The 15,367-nt window shown below is 53.6% G+C and overlaps 1 protein-coding gene across 1 annotated transcript in view; it reads left to right on the plus strand.

Annotated features, from left to right (window-relative positions):
• Positions 1 to 15,367, plus strand: part of LOC143692686 (uncharacterized) — a 513,344-nt gene that overhangs the window by 388,283 nt on the left and 109,694 nt on the right. The gene's annotated exons all lie outside the window — the stretch shown is intronic.

Here is a 15,367-nt window from a genome sequence, read left to right on the forward strand (position 1 = left end):
TTGTACCCAGGGAAACACAGGCCTCATTTCACCAACCCAGCAGCATTTTCCCATCCTAGAACTTCTGTGCCTCACCCTCAGGCTTTCAGATAACACAGAGATGTTGCAGGACAGGTTTGCATCATGGATTGAAGCTCCCAGCTTGGACTGAAATCTCAGGGAGACTTCCAAGTGTCCTTCTGATGGCATTGGATTGAGGGAGATGCATCTCCTTCCCTGGCTGCACTGACAGCATTGCCCAGAGCCGGGCACTGGGGACAGCGTCACCCTGAGCCAGCTGTGCCCCCTGCCAGAGCCCCCAGGGCCGGGCAGCTGCTCCCAGCCCTGTGCTCTGCAGAGGGAACTGGGCCCGGGGCTGCAGAGCTGCCCCACGGCTCTGCTGCAGCTCTGCCTGCACAGGAGGGGCTGCACGCCTTGGAGCCCCGGCCCTGAGGGCAGAGGCTTGGCTGGGCCACAGGAGGGAGGGGGCTTGTTCAGAGGGAGGGGCTGCACTGCAGGGGCTCCTGTGGGCATCTCTAAACTCTCCCTGCCTCAGCATTGCTGGGGTTTGTTTTCTCTCATTGCCTGATCTTCTCTCTGCTTCCTGCAGATTTCCCTCCTGCAGGTGTTTCCCTGTGCCTGATCTCTCCCTGCCACCACTCACAGACCCCAAATCTCTGTGCACTCTCCTTGGCCTGACAGAACCCTGCCTGTTTGCAGGGCACTGCCTGGGGGCAGGTTCTGTTTGCAGCTTGGAGAAAGGACAGCTCAGACTGAGCCTGATGGCTCCAGCAAAGGTGATGCTGCTGCTGTCCATGGGCAGAGGGGCTGAAAGCACATTAGGGATCTCCTACTGATCACTAAAAAGAAACAGTTCAGATGTCTCAGGCACTCGTCAAAATTCATAATTATAATTCATAATCAACCTTTATACATATCCCCCCCTCCCTGCCATGCTCCAATAGTGGGAAACTGAATACAAAGTCTTTGAAAGTTTCCTCATTTTTTACAAAGTCCTTGTCTTGGAAATATTCTGTGACTGACCAGAACCCCTCAGCATGTCAGAGCTTCATGAGAATTTCACCTCCCCTGCACCAGAAATCCTCAGAGCTGTACTCACAGGTTCTGCAGGCATTGGCATGTTCCAGCTTGAGGAGATGGCTCCAGGAGCTGCAGCTGCACTGTCCTGCAGCCAGAGGTTCCTGTGCCAAGGGCTGGCAGTGATTGTGCCCCAGGCACTTCTCAGCCCCTTCCCAGCCCTGACTGATTGAAGCTCTCTGTGCCTCTGTGCTGTGCCCGGGCTGGCTGCAGGCAGTGCCCCAGCCCTGCTGGGCTGGCACAAGAGCTGCTCATCCAGAGAAATGTGCTTTTGAAGCTCTTCTTGGTGACCAGGAGCTGCCTCTGGGCCAGGAGCCCAGCCCAGCTCAGCAGCACAGACACAGCACAAGGACTTTAATCAGCCTCTGGGGCTTTGTGCTCAAGCCCTGAACATCAGTCCCTGAGAGGGAGCTGAAGAAACCTCTCCAGAACTCCAAGGCAGAATCCAACTCCAAATTTTCTTGGACTTTTAATGGGTCCCACTGAGGGACACGACTGAACAAGTGTCCCCAGGCCCCAGGCAGAGCAGAGAACTGCAGGCAGTGATGACAGGTGGGGACAAAGAGAAGCCAAGTCTTGGTGCCCTGGGGCACTGCAGGGTCTGTGCCACCAAGGGCTGGGAGGAGACACCTTGTCCTGAGGCCCTGGGGCCTCCTGGCACAGCCCCAGCCAGGCTGGGCACTGTCAGCCCCTTGTGCTGCCCTCAGCATCCCCCCCTAGCCCACATCCCAGTGGCCTCAAGGATCTGCTGCAAGGAGTCCCTGGGGAGCCTTGCTCAGCAATGGCCCTGGGGGCTCCTTCATGCTCCCTGCAGGGACTGCAGGTTTTTCAAAGGACTTTGGGTTTGGCTTTTGCCTTGCAGTCTCTGAGAGGTTTGTGCAATCATGGCCTCCAATTATCTGCTGTAATTAGTCCCTGGAGAGGCTCTGTCAGTAACAACACTCAGTGGGGCTCATTAATGCTTCAGGGTACTTCAGTGATTTGAAGATACTTGGTGTTTGCCTTTTGATACAGACTCTGTGAGAAGGATTGTGCAGTTGCAGCCCCCAGTTATCTACTTTAATTAGTCCCTTGAGAGCCTTTATCAGTAATGACACTCATGGGCTCATTAATGCTTCAAGGTACTTCAGTTATTTTAAAGTATTTGGTGTTGCCCTTTTGATACAAACTCTGTGAGAGGTTTGTGCAATCATGGTCTCAATTATCTGCTTTAACGAGTCCCTGGAGAGCTTTGTACTGACACTCAGTGGGGCTCATTAATGCCTTGAGATAAGGTTTTTAAGGTACTTTGGATGTTTCTTTTGACTCTGAATCTCTGAGAGGTGTTTTTTCCAATTCTGGCCTCCAATTCTCTCCTCCAAGGAGTGCATGAGGAGCCTGTGTTGACCTCAGTTGGACCCATTCATGCTTTGAGACACTTTGGGTTTTTCGACTGACTTTGACTCCTGGAAAGGTTTGTGCAATCTCCTCTCAGGCCCTGAGGTTCAAGGGCTCAGCTCCAAATGCACCACGGGGCTCATTAGGATCAAGCAAGTCCCGACAAACCATGGCTCTGCCTTGATTTCCCTCTGCTCTGGAGCAGTTCATCAGGAAGATTTCCTTTAACAGTTATGGAAAATATTTCAAAGAGCTTCTAGGAAATATGTATTCCTTTCTGTATTCCTTAAATGGTGCCTTTATTGCTGTTTTTATTATACAAGAGGTGATTGCAGCATTCTGTGATTGATCTTGATCCAGGGTCTCTCCCGAGGAGGTCTGGCCAGGTCAGTGAAGTTGTACCTTGAGAGCTGACCCAGTGTGGACAACCTTGCCTCACATTCCCCAACCCCAAGTGAGAAACGATTTTTACTTTCAAAAGTTTAAATGCTTTATTAAGACCTTATCAAAATACAACAGAAGACTGAATTAAGAAAAGAATACAGCACCAGGAGCAAAGGATTCAGTCACCATGTGCTCATCTACAAAATGGATGTTCTGTCTTTTACACCTCCAGCCCCTCCCAAAGTCTTGTCAATCGACTCCTTCTTCACTGTCCAGTGGTGGAGATCACTGTCTCACACCTTGATTGGAGGTCAGGTGCTGCCATAGGAACAAGCCAACCCTCCCAAATGCCCCAACTACTGAGGCCATCCTGTGATAGCAATGCAAGGGAGAGGGGAAGGATAACTATACATCTACAAAACTTCTCCAAACATATATTTAATATTCACCCCTTAATTGTGAGAGCCAACTGTAGGATTACACATCCATTATAAGCCCCTCTTTTCTTTTTCTAGAAGTCACTTTGTTGGATCGGCGGAAGAAATGCAGCACTCAATATGAGTGATCAGCAAGTCTCAAACTTTATTGATAGTTCACACATATTTATATTGGTGTTAATGAAGCTTATACATATTGCAAAGCAGAGCTCATTATTGGCTAATTACTTATCGGTCAACCACACCTACTTCTATATTCTTATAATTATCTTGTTACTACTTCTACATTCTTGCGGTTATTCTGCTGAAACTATCCGCATATTTTTGGCAAAAGATGCTCTCCTCTATCCTGTTGTTGCACCAAGGGCACAATGTCCTTGTCAGTGGTTGGACACTGACTGCTGAATCCTAGACTTGCCTTCCTTTAACTTAACCAACGGTATCATGTCGACGTGACCTTTCTCAGCTAGCCAACTGTCCACAAAGCTCTCCACATCACTTGTTTGAAAAATTAAGTAAAAAAATTTTCCTGTCTCTTGAATGAGTCATACCAGCATCTGTTGATGGGGGCAAGGACAGTGGGAACAGGAGAAAAAATCTCAGGTTTTCCTTAGACACACTCATTTGGAATGGACAAAAGGGCATCCCAGAGGTCCAGTATTGCTTTGACTCCCATCTACCGTGCCTATGTGGCTGCTACCCATAGTTGATGCATCTTAGGGGTGAGCACAGAGGCCAACTCAGTCCTGCTCTCCAGTCCCTGTTGAATTAAAAGACAACTGAGGAATTACAGAGGTCTGGAATGGCCTTTTGTCCCTACCTTACCATGGCTACAGGGTTGCTACCCACAGCAGGGCCATGGAGCCTTCTTGGTAGCAAACAAAGGGGCCAACCTGGCCTTGCACTCCTTCCTTTGTCTTATTTTCTTGAAGAAGCTGCCCCATTGCCTTTTACAGTCCCTTGTGCACTTATCCTCAACAGATGCTGGTAATTCTCACCCATGAAAACAGGAAGACAGTTCCCGAGCTGGTTGGTGGAAGCTGGACTCTACTTTTTGGGCGTCTTGGTGTTTTTCTGGCTGTCTTTCAATCTCTGCTTGAGAGTCAATCTTGTTTCACTCAGCCTGGATATTATAGTCCACTCTTTGGGTTCTTCTCCTGGGCCTTTGACTCTGTTGCCATGAGTCCATCCCCACTCTGCAGCTCGCACGGCCGATTCGGTGCTGAGCAGTGCCTGAAAGGGACCTTCCCACTGAGGAGTTAGAGGCTGATCTCTCCATGGCTTAATCATCACCCAATCCCCAGGATTAATATTATGGATTCTGAAATCCAGGGTGGTAGCTTGAGGAATTGCCCCTTTATGTCTTAGCCCTTCTAAGGTTTGTGCTATAGACATCACTTATTTCTTGGCATTGGCTTCCCCTTCCTCATAGGTGGCAGCCTTCTGGGGTGAGGTCAGGAAGAGAAACCCAAACATCATTTCATAGGGTGACAGCCCCAGATCTGACTGGGGTTGGGTTCTCATTCTTAATAAGGCCAAAGGGAGACATTTTATCCATGACATTTGGGTTTCAATCATTAGCTTCACTAGAGCTCTTTAGAGAGTTTGATTCATTCTCTCAACCTGACCAGAACTCTGTGGATGCCATGGAGTGTGTAATTCCCATTTTACTGCCAGGGCCTGAACAACTTTCTGCAACATCTTCAATGTGAAGTGAGTTCCCCAGTGGGAATCAATCCTGTTTACTATCCCATGTCATGGAATGATTGATTCTAGAAGTGTTTTACTCACAACATTGTCATTGGCTTTCACAGTGGGTACCACCTCTACCCAATGAGTCACATGATCTACTATCACTGGCAAAAACTTCCACCATTGTACCTGGGGAAGCTCAGTAAAGTCTACTTGGATGTTTTGGAAGGGCCTTAAGGCCAGTTCTTGCCCTCCCCTGGGTGTTTTCCTCATCATTTTCTTATTCACTTGTTGACATATCACACCCTGTTCAGTTACTTGCTTAGCTATTCTGAAAATTCCTGTACAGCCCCAGTCCCTTAGAAATTGATCACTTAGCACTTAGTACCCCAATGTGTTGTTCCATGTATGCCTTCTAGCATTTTCTTGGCAAGGGGTTTATTATTATTTCCTTCCATCTGCTCATTTCCCTTTGTTATCTTTCTTGGCTCCTGTTTTAAGGAGTTTTCTTCCTTTCCTGTCCCACTGAATACAGGGACTTTTTGGATTTCTCTCATGGGTGTTAATACTATTCTTAGTTTTTCTGTCTCTGATTCAGTTGCATTTTTAGCTTCTAAATTGGCTAAATTGTTCCCTTGCTCCCTTTTTGATGTCCTTCAACATATACCACCACTACTTCCTCTGGTAATTGTAAGGTTTTTAACTCTTCTAAGACAAATTTTTCATGAATTAGTCCCTTTCCCTTTGAATTTAATAGCCCCCTCTCTTCCCATATTTTTCCAAAGATATGCACTGTTCCAAAAGCATATTTTCAGTCCATATTTTGTTCCCCTTTTCTGTGCCAAAATTTCCAGAGGTTGTTTTAGGGCATACAACTCACACCTTGGGCTGACCAGTTGTAAGGTAACTTTCCCTTTTCTATGGCCATTAACTCTTCATGCACTCTAGTGTACCCCGATACCCTGTGCCCCTTTATTACCCGTGAAGATCCATTGATGTACAATCATTTTCCACCTTGGAGTGGTTGATCTGTTAGGTCCTCTCTTCCTTTAGTTTGATAGTTTATAACCTCTAGGCAATTATGTATTAGTTCCTCATCTGGTTCTCCATACAAAAACTGGGCAGGGTTGAGTTGGTTACTCATGATCAGCTCTAAACCATTATCTATCTATGGTGTTCTGGGCAGTAGCATGAGGCACAGGGTAGGTCTCCAACCATCCAGCGGTGGCTTCCACCATGGTCAGCACGTGGCGCTTGCCCTGGCGTGTCTGGGGCAGTGGGATGGAGTCAATCTGCCAGGCCTCCCCATACTTGTACTTGGACCACCGCCCACCGTACCATAGGGGCTTCACTCACTTGGCCTGCTTGATGGCAGCACACGTCTCACAGTCATGGATAACCTGAGAAATACTGTCCATGGTTAAATCCACCCCTTGGTCTCTTGCCCACTTATAGGTGGCATCTCTGCCCTGATGGCCTGAGGCATCATGGGCCCATCAAGCTAGGAATAACTCCTCCTTCTGTTGTCAATCTAAGTCTATCTTCGACACCTCTATTTTTGCTACCTGATTTACCTGTTTGTTGTTTTGGTGTTCCTCATTAGCCCAGCTCTTGGGGACATGGGCATCTACATGGTGGACCTTCACAGGTAGCCTCCCTACCCTGGTAGCAATGTCTTTCCACTCTTCAGCAGCCCAAATTGGTTTTCCTCTACACTGCCAGTTGGACTCATTCCACCTCTCCAGCCATCCCCACAGAGCATTGGCTACCATCCATGAATCAGTGTAGAGGTAGAGCTTTGGCCATTTCTCTCTTTCTACAATGTCCAGGGCCAGCTGAATGGCTTTGAGTTCAGCAAGTTGGCTTGATCCACCTTCACCTTCAGTGGCCTCTGTGACCTGTCGTGTGGGGCTCCATACGGCTGCTTTCCACTTCCGGTTCATCCCTACGATGCGACAGGAACCGTCAGTGAAAAGAGCGTAGCGCGTTTCCTCTGGGGGCAGTTGGGAACAGAAGGAGGAGCTTCTTCAGCCCGTGTTGCTGGTTTTGTACTTCATCTGTGACACCAAAATTTTCACCTTCGGGCCAATTTGTAATTACCTCCAAACTCCCAGGGCGATTCAGTTTACCTATACGGGCACTGTCTCTGTCCCTCTGGGAGCCTCTCAGGAACCCTGGGCCAGTCCCGAGTCGGCAGACACCGGGGGCAGCCCCGACACGGCCGACAGCGGGGAGACACTCTCTGTGCCCCGAGGGTACTGAGGGCACCTGGGCTGGTCACCTGTGCAGCACAAGAGACACCAGAGACATCGGTAGAAGATAAAGGGCCGACTCTTAGCAGGGGTTAATCCAAGGTTTTATTCTAGGAGTCCCAAAGGAGCTCCTACACCTCAGGGGCCTCCTGCCAAGAGCCCCGGGAGATGTGCCAAGGTTACATTTAAAGGGAGGTGGAAACCCAAAGTAGATAACATTTGACTAACCAAGAAGTGACCCTAAGGGATGGGTACTGGGGGATGGACATTTAGGACAGCGTATGGGGCAGGGCTTGGGGGGCTGACCCCTGGCCTCTGGCTGATCACTCGACATCCTGGACCGAAGCTTCCAGATGGAGGGGATGGGATGCTGAGTGATTGACAGAGAGCCAGGGTGGGGGTTTGGGGATGATCTCAGCAAGGGAAAGGGATTACACAGGTAAAGGGAGGGGGGTACCATCTGGGATGAATCATTTGGGAAAAATACGGGGATTCAAAAACAAAACTACTACCAAATATTTCAAAGTATAAAAACACACTACAACACACCACCAGGTTGTGGTGTTTGCTGCGCAAGTGCCCAGATCCGGAAATTTCCCAGGGCTGGCACAGCCCAAGTCCAGCAATTTGCTGGCACAGAAAGCCAAAATCTGGCAATTTCCTGATGCCAATACAGGCGCCCAGACCTGGTGTTTGCTGCCACTGCCAGTGCCCAGATCTGGGTATTTCCCTGTTCTGGCAGAGCCAAGTCCAGCAATTTTCTGGCAAAGAAAGCCACAACCCAGCACCGCCCAGATCTGGTGTGCTGGGGTTGGTTTAAAAGAAGAGGGAGACCTCGGCTTAAGGCCATGGGAAAACCCTCTTTAGTCAGGGTCAGCAGGAGCTCCCACCCATAATCCTCTTGTTCAGTTATGCAGATTGTTACTAGAAAGTTCTGAGTTCTCTTTGCTACCATTGGTTACTTTATACTGCAAAAATTGTAATATTCTTAATCCTTCCTTCCTCTTGGATCCTTCCCTCAGATCCCACCTTAACCCCTCCCCATAAATAAATGGATAAATATCCCTGCTAGACCCTGGACCCAGGCTTTTTTCTGCTTTGCTCTCTCTACTGTGCACGCCGTCCTGTTTGTTGTGTTTGCCTTCATTAAAGTTCTGTTTCCAGAGCACCAGATGAAAGCAGTCTCTGTCTGTAAAGTGGCCAGAGCTGGTTCTCAGGGAAACCACTGGTCAATGGTCTGGACGAGGGCCAGAAGGTTTCACTGGTGTTTGATGGCACCACCAGTGCCCAGATCTGGAAATTTCCCTATTCTGACACAGCCCAAGTGCAGCAGCAATTTACGGGCACAGAAATCCAAAACCCAGCAACTTTCTGCTACTGGCTCTTGCACCGCCCACATCTTGTGTTTGCTGCGCCAGTGCCCAGATTGGGAAATTTCCCGGTGCCAGCAGAGCCCAAATGCGGCAGATTTCTGTCCCTGGCAATGACACCACCCCGATCTGGTGTTTGCTGGCAGTGCCAGCGCCCAGATCTGAAAACTTCCTGGTGCTGGCACAGCCCAAGTCCAGTGATTTGCTGGTACAGAAAGCCTAAATTTGGAAATTTCCAGGTTCTGGCTCCAGCACCATCCAAATCTGGTGTTTGCTGGGACCGCCAGTGCCCAGATTCAGAAATTTCCCAATGCCTTCACAGCCCAGTTCTAGCTAGCCTAAATTTGGTTTTAGGCTAGCTTAGGCAGAGAAGTTCCTGGGACTTTCCTTTTTCTTGGAACTGTTTAAACCTGCTCTGGACTGAAAACCCAGAAAAACACCGGCAGCTCACACCTGTGGCCCACCGAGGTCTGGGACGCTGCATTCCAGCACCAGAGGGACTTAGAAGAGACCAAGTGAGCCAACTACAACCCACAAAAAGGATTTTCTGAATTTGCCATCTCTTCAGCACTGTCAGAGGTTTCATTTAATATTATTCAGTATTGATGCTTGTGAATAGTTTATTTGTTAAATAAACTGGGGTTTTTTCACTTTTCTCGAGGGAAGTCTTTTCCTGAACTAGTAGGGGGAGGGGCTGCTTGAACTTGCTTTCTAGACGGATCCCTTTTGGAGGTTTCCTCCCCAGATTTGCCCTAAGCCAGCACAAACAGTCATCATGAAAATTTCACCAGTGGCATAATTTCCTGCTGGCAAATCTTGTGACAGAAGCTTGACCTTGTTCTCCATGAGACATTCTTGGGAAGAGCAGACAGGAGAAGATTCCTGGAAAACTGAAACAGCTTTCCAGAAGGGAAATGAAAATGAAAGAAACAATCCAAGATGTTTTCCCCTATTTATTTCTATGCTCCCCTTTTCCATGTTGCACTACTTCTCCATCCCAGGAATTCCAGATGCACCGCACCTCTAAGATCGGTGACTTAGTGATTTTTAGACACTCGAAAATACCATGAGCCACACAGAGTTTTCCTTCCCCTGGTTCTACTGGAAGGCAACACTGGAGATGTAAGTGCAGTGCTTGGGTCAGGTAGGAATCCTACAGCAAGGGACGGTGGCCCGACAGTGTTTGACCCTCAGCCAGGCCAATGCAGAGCAGCAAGCGAGGGGATTGCTGTGCCAGTGTGCAGGAGTCAGGGCTCTGCATCTGGGCTCACCGCTGCAAAGTTCCCGTGTTTGGACAGACTCAGGGGCTGTGCCCGGGGCGCGCGGGGCTCGAACGTGGGGCTCGTGGGGCGAGCGGGGAACGGACACGGGGACGAACGGCCCCGGTGCTTCAGTTGCAGCGGCGGCAGCGGCGGCAGCGGCGGCAGCAGCAGCGACAGCAGCAGCAGCGACAGCAGAAAAACAGATATTTTAGAGCATTCTTTCTTTCTTTCTCTTTATCTTTTTCTTTCTCTTTCTGTTTTTCCTTCTGTTTTTCTTTCTCTCCCTTTCCCTCGGTCGGGCACCCTTCTCTCGGGGTCCCTTGCCCGGCGTCCCTCTCCTCTCCCCGCCTCCCTCTCCCCTGCCGGGCCGGGCCATGCCCCCGGCCCGCCCCCGGCCCCGGGCGGGGCTGCCCCGTGCCCGGCCCCGGCCGTCCCGCCGCGCTCTCGCCTCCGCCCGGCTCTGGCCGTGCTGGCGGTGGCGCTGCTGGGCGGGCGTCAGTGCCTGGTGCGGGGGCGGCATCGCCGCCCTTCGGCTCCGCCTGGCCCGAGCCCGGCCCCGGCCCCGACGCAGGCTCCAGCCCCGAGCCCGAGCCCGAGCCCGGCCCCGGCCCCGGCCCCGGCCCCGGCCCCGGCCCCGGCTCCCCCCGGGGCCCGCGGAGGACAAAGGCGGGGCGGCCGCTGCGGCCGCCTCCGCTGCGGCTTCCCCGGCCCGAGCTCCGCCGCTCGGCAGCGCGGCCGCCGGCCCCGAGGCTCCCGTGCCGCGTTCCAAAGAGCGAACGCCTGGGCATGGCCGGCCCGGGGCGGCTGAGGGGCGCTCGGGGGCCGTTGCTGGCCCCGGGCCGAGCGCTGACAGCCGCGTCTCGCCCGCAGGGAAGGCGCACGAGGCCCTGCAGGAGCGGTACCGAGTGGGTTCGCTGCTGGGGCGCGGAGGATTCGGCAGCGTCTTCGCGGCCACGCGGCTCTCGGACGGCGCCCCGGTGAGCGGCGGGGCCGGCGGCGGGCGCAGGAGGAGGGGGCGGAGGAGGAGGAGGAGGAGGAGGATGGGGCTGGGCAGGGCGGGCGGCGAGCTGAGCCCGCTGCTGTCCTTGGCTTGCAGGTGGCCATCAAAAGGGTGCCACGGAACCGCGTCCGGCACTGGGGCGAGCTGGTGAGTGAGCGAGGCCAGCGGCAGCAGCCGGGGCTGCCGGGCGGGGATGAGCCGAGGCCCGGCACGGTGGAAGCCGCCAGGACGCCTCGAGGGAGAGCGGGCGTGGGTCCAGCGCAGGGCGCAGAGCATCCCGGGCTGGCTGAGGGCTCCCCGAGCCCCGGCACGGCATCAGCCCCACTGAGGGCATCGTGCTCCTCCCGCAGCCCGACGGCAGCAGGGCCCCGCTGGAGGTGGTGCTGCAGGCCAAGGTGTCCACTGGCTTCCCTGGTGTGGTGCAGCTGCTGGAGTGGCTTGAGCTGCCCAACCACATCGTGATGGTGCTGGAGCGGCCAGAGCGGTGTCAGGACCTGCAGCGTTTCATTGGGGCACGGCGGTTCCTGCCCGAGGAGGTGGCGCGGGAGCTGTTCCGCCAGGTGCTGGAGGCCGTGCGGCACTGCACCAGCTGCGGGGTCCTGCACCGCGACATCAAGCCAGAGAACATCCTGCTCGACCTGCACACCGGGAAGGCCAAACTGATCGACTTTGGCTGTGGCACCTACCTGCAAGAGACAACCTACACCCACTTTGCAGGTGAGCCCACGTAAGGGTGTACTCCTGGTCCCGGGATCTCATGGCCCAACATCTCCCAGCCCAAGCTGGCTGTGGCAGAGGGGATTCTCCCTTTTGCTGCCAGTCAGGGGACTGAGTCTTCAGCTGAGTTGCTTTAGAGCAGGGCTGGGTGGGGAGCCATCTTCCAGCCCTGCTGGCAGCCTTTGCCAGCCACTCTGCCCAGGACTGGGGCTGAGCTGGGGCAGCCAGCCCTACCAAAACCCCCGTGGGTGGGGGTAGCAGAGATGGGGGCGGAACCTGTGCCCCAGCCAGTTTGGTGTGCAGGCAAGAGGAAGGGCTTGGACTGATCCACTCTCCCTGTTTGCCTTGGCTTCCTAATATTTTTGGGGCAATGCAGGCAGGGAGGATAAGGGCATGTTTTCCCCAGCATGGAGAGGGTTTTTCCTTTACAGGTCAGGGTCAGGCTTAGCCAGGGCTTCCTCTGCCCTCTTCTGACACCAGTGGCTTCTTTTGCAAGCCTAAGTTTGTGCACAAGTCCCAGGTGCTGGCAAGAGGGCAGTGGTCACCCTGTGTGCTACTGATGCAGCCCCCGCAGGCCCAGGGATGCTGGGGCCAGGCTGTGGGAGCAGCAGCATCCCCCTGCTGAACTCCATCTGTATTCCATAGGAACACTGTCCTACAGCCCCCCGGAATGGAACGACTTTGGCTGGTACCATGGCGAGGCAGCAACGATCTGGTCCCTGGGCATCCTGCTGCACCAGATGGTCTGCGGGGAGCACCCGTTCAGGAGGGGCCAGAACCTCAGCTGGGGCCAGCTCCCGCTGCCACAAGGGCTCTCTCAAGGTGGATCCTCTTCTCTGGGCACGGGGGGAATCCCAGTGCTGGGAGCCAGCAGCGGGCTCGTGAGCATCCCGCTCTGGCAGCTGCTGAGGAGGTGGCACATGTCCTGCTCTCCTCCAAAACAGGGAAGTGATGGGAAAGTTTAGGCCCAACCCTGAGCTCATCCAGAATGGCCTGGCCATGGGAATAGTGGGGCAAAGCAGACAGGAGCCTTCTCTGGCTGACCGTCAGTTTCTGCTTTCTCTGCCCAGAGTGCAAAGATCTGATCAGGTGGTGTTTATCCGTGAACTCCTTGGACAGACCCACATTAGAAGACCTGGTCTGTGATCCTTGGGTGCAGGATATTCCTCTGCCATAGAAGAAGGGAGAGAGCCACAGGCACACTTTGATCCAGGGCCCTGGTAAGTTGCAGCTCCACACATGCCTTGGCAATGAGAAGCAAAGGAACCCAGACCTTTTTGTGCTGCCTGTGTCACTGCACCGGGGCCATGGGATGGGCACACGCAGCCCTTGTGCTGGAGCTGAGCTGCTCTGCCCAGCACTGGTGGCCGCCATCCAAGCTGATTTTGCTTGTGCTGGTTCCCTGACAGCTGGGGCCCTGGGCAGAGCCCTGAGAGCCTGGTCTCCCCCCAGGGAAGGAGCAGGAGCCCCTGGAGAAGCTGTACCGGGTGGGGCTGCTGCTGCTGCTGCTGCTGCTGCTGCTGCTGCTGCTGCTGGAGACAGCCAGGATGACAGCAAGGATGACAAGCTCTTCCTCAGCCTGGCCACTGGAGGCTGAAGGTGATGGACTTTAATTCTGGCACCTTCTTCAAAGGCAAACTCCACAGGGAATTTGCAGATGAGTCCCCACCTGGGGGAATTCTGCCAGATTTGGACACGGCCCAGCCTGGCTGGGAAGCAAAGGTTCCCCCTTTGCTGGGGCAGATGCAACTCATCCTTCAGTCGCTGCCCAGCTGCTTTTTGGCAGGGCTGAGGGGATGGGCTGGGCTGGGTATGAAATGGGAGTGGGCTCCTGGCCCTGCCAACAGCCCCCAGCACCCACCGTGCCCCGGGCTGGGGCTGGGGCTGGGGCTGGGGCAGCCAGCCCGACACAAACAAAGCCCCATGGTGGGAGCAGAGGTGGGACTCCAGAACCTGTGCAGGGGCTGCTTTGCTTTGCAGGTAAGGAAGGGCTTGGGCTGCTCCACTGCCCTCATTTGCTTTGGGATCACCGTGATTTTGGGGGGCAGTGCACGGGGGAAGAGAGAAAGTGTGGGCTTCCCTCAGCCATGGCTGGGTTTTTCCCTACCATGTAGGAGTTGGGCCTCCCTCAAGGCCCTGACAGAGATAAGAGTTTTTCCCGTTTTTCTTGGTTTTTTTGCATCTAATCTCTTTTCAAGAATGTGTTGTTTGTTTTTCCAGAGGAAGCGTTCTAGGTGGTCCAGTGTGGATGGGGAAGTGCTTGGGAGCAGCTGTGGCGTGGATGGGCCGTGCCCTTGGAGAAGGCTGAGGCCATGGTTTGGGAGCAGCTTTTCTTGCAGCCGTGGCTGGCGTGAGGTGGGTCCCTGTGTGCTTGGCAGGGTGGGATCAGAGCTTTTGGGAGATGGCAGCGAGCACAGGAGCATCCTGCTCTGGGCAGCTGCTGAGGGCTGGATGTGCCGTGGCTGGCTGCAGGCTGGGCACATGTCCTGCCCTCCTGCTCTGCTGCCAAAGGCAGCAGGGATGGGCAGCTCTGGGCACAGCTCTGGGCACAGCCAGCACGGCCTGGGCACCGCAGGCCTTGGCACAAGGGCACAGGAGCCCTCAGCTGACGGGCGGTTTCTGCTTTCTCTCCTTGCAGCCGGGCTCTGCGGCTGCTGAGGCTGCTCTGGGCTCTGCCAGGGCTCTGCTGGGCTCAGCCCTGGGCCCAGCTGGGCTGGCTCTGCCCTCACATTGCTCTGACAGCTCTGCATCAGACGAGCCCCTTGCGAGCACAGCGCCTGAGCTTTCTGCTTTGGCAGGTGAGTGAGACTCTGCTGCAGGCCCAGAGATTGCAGCTGGGGACACACATCCAATTGGCAAGGACCCAAACTCTCCACAGTCCCAGCTGAACGCCTGCATCTGCACAGGGTGTTTGTCTGTCCCATTCTTCCTTCTTGATTGGCTGGAATTGTGCAGTTGCACTTTCTTCCTCCTCTAGCAGTGCCACGAGTGGGCCAAAGCTGGCGAGTGGGCCGTGCTCCTGAGGCAGTGCAGTCTGGAGCTGGTGGATGGAGAATTGCCCTTCTGCACTGCCAAACCAGAGCAAAAAGCTGTCAGTGGGACTTGGTGTCTTTAAGAAACCCCTGACAGTTTCTAGGGAATGTGCACCTCATTTCCAGGCTGAGAAGGAAGGGCATCTTCTAAAGGATTTGGGGTTTACAGAGGTTAGATTCCCAGTCCTGCTTGGAGCTGGCAGGGCACAAAGCAATTTCCTATTGCTTCAACCACACTTTAAAATAACAATGTAGGAAACAAACCCCAAAAATTTTTTTTTAAAGATTACTAAGGCCAGTAAGATGCATCAATGCCATCAGGACATTTACAATGTAAATAACTGAGCTCTCTGTTTCAAAAGATCAGTTACCTCTTAATTTAGAGTTACAGAAGATTTTTCATTGCACACTTGGGTTTCGTTTTTATCTTTCAAATTTTATAAACGTTTTCTTCTTTTCTTTTTCTTTCTTTTATCCGTAAACCACAAAGCATGCTATAAAAAAGGAATGTCTTTTGCTCCTGGTTCCCGTGTGGAGCAGCTCCCTTCCTGCTGGCTGAGCTGCTCAAGCAGAGCCCGGCAGCTCCTGGCCCTGCAGGGCTGAGGCTTTTCCCCCTTGCTGGGCACAGACTGATGGAGCAGCACTGCTGAACACGGGCACACAGAGGGACCAGGAGCAGCTGCCTTTGGCCACCTGAGGCTCCAAGGCCCAAACTCTGAGCAGCCAGGGCTAGAAGAGACTGGCAGGATCTGATCCCTGACTCTGGG

Source organism: Agelaius phoeniceus (genome assembly GCF_051311805.1).
Source record: "Agelaius phoeniceus isolate bAgePho1 chromosome W unlocalized genomic scaffold, bAgePho1.hap1 SUPER_W_unloc_2, whole genome shotgun sequence".
NCBI classification, from domain to species: Eukaryota; Metazoa; Chordata; class Aves; order Passeriformes; family Icteridae; genus Agelaius; species Agelaius phoeniceus.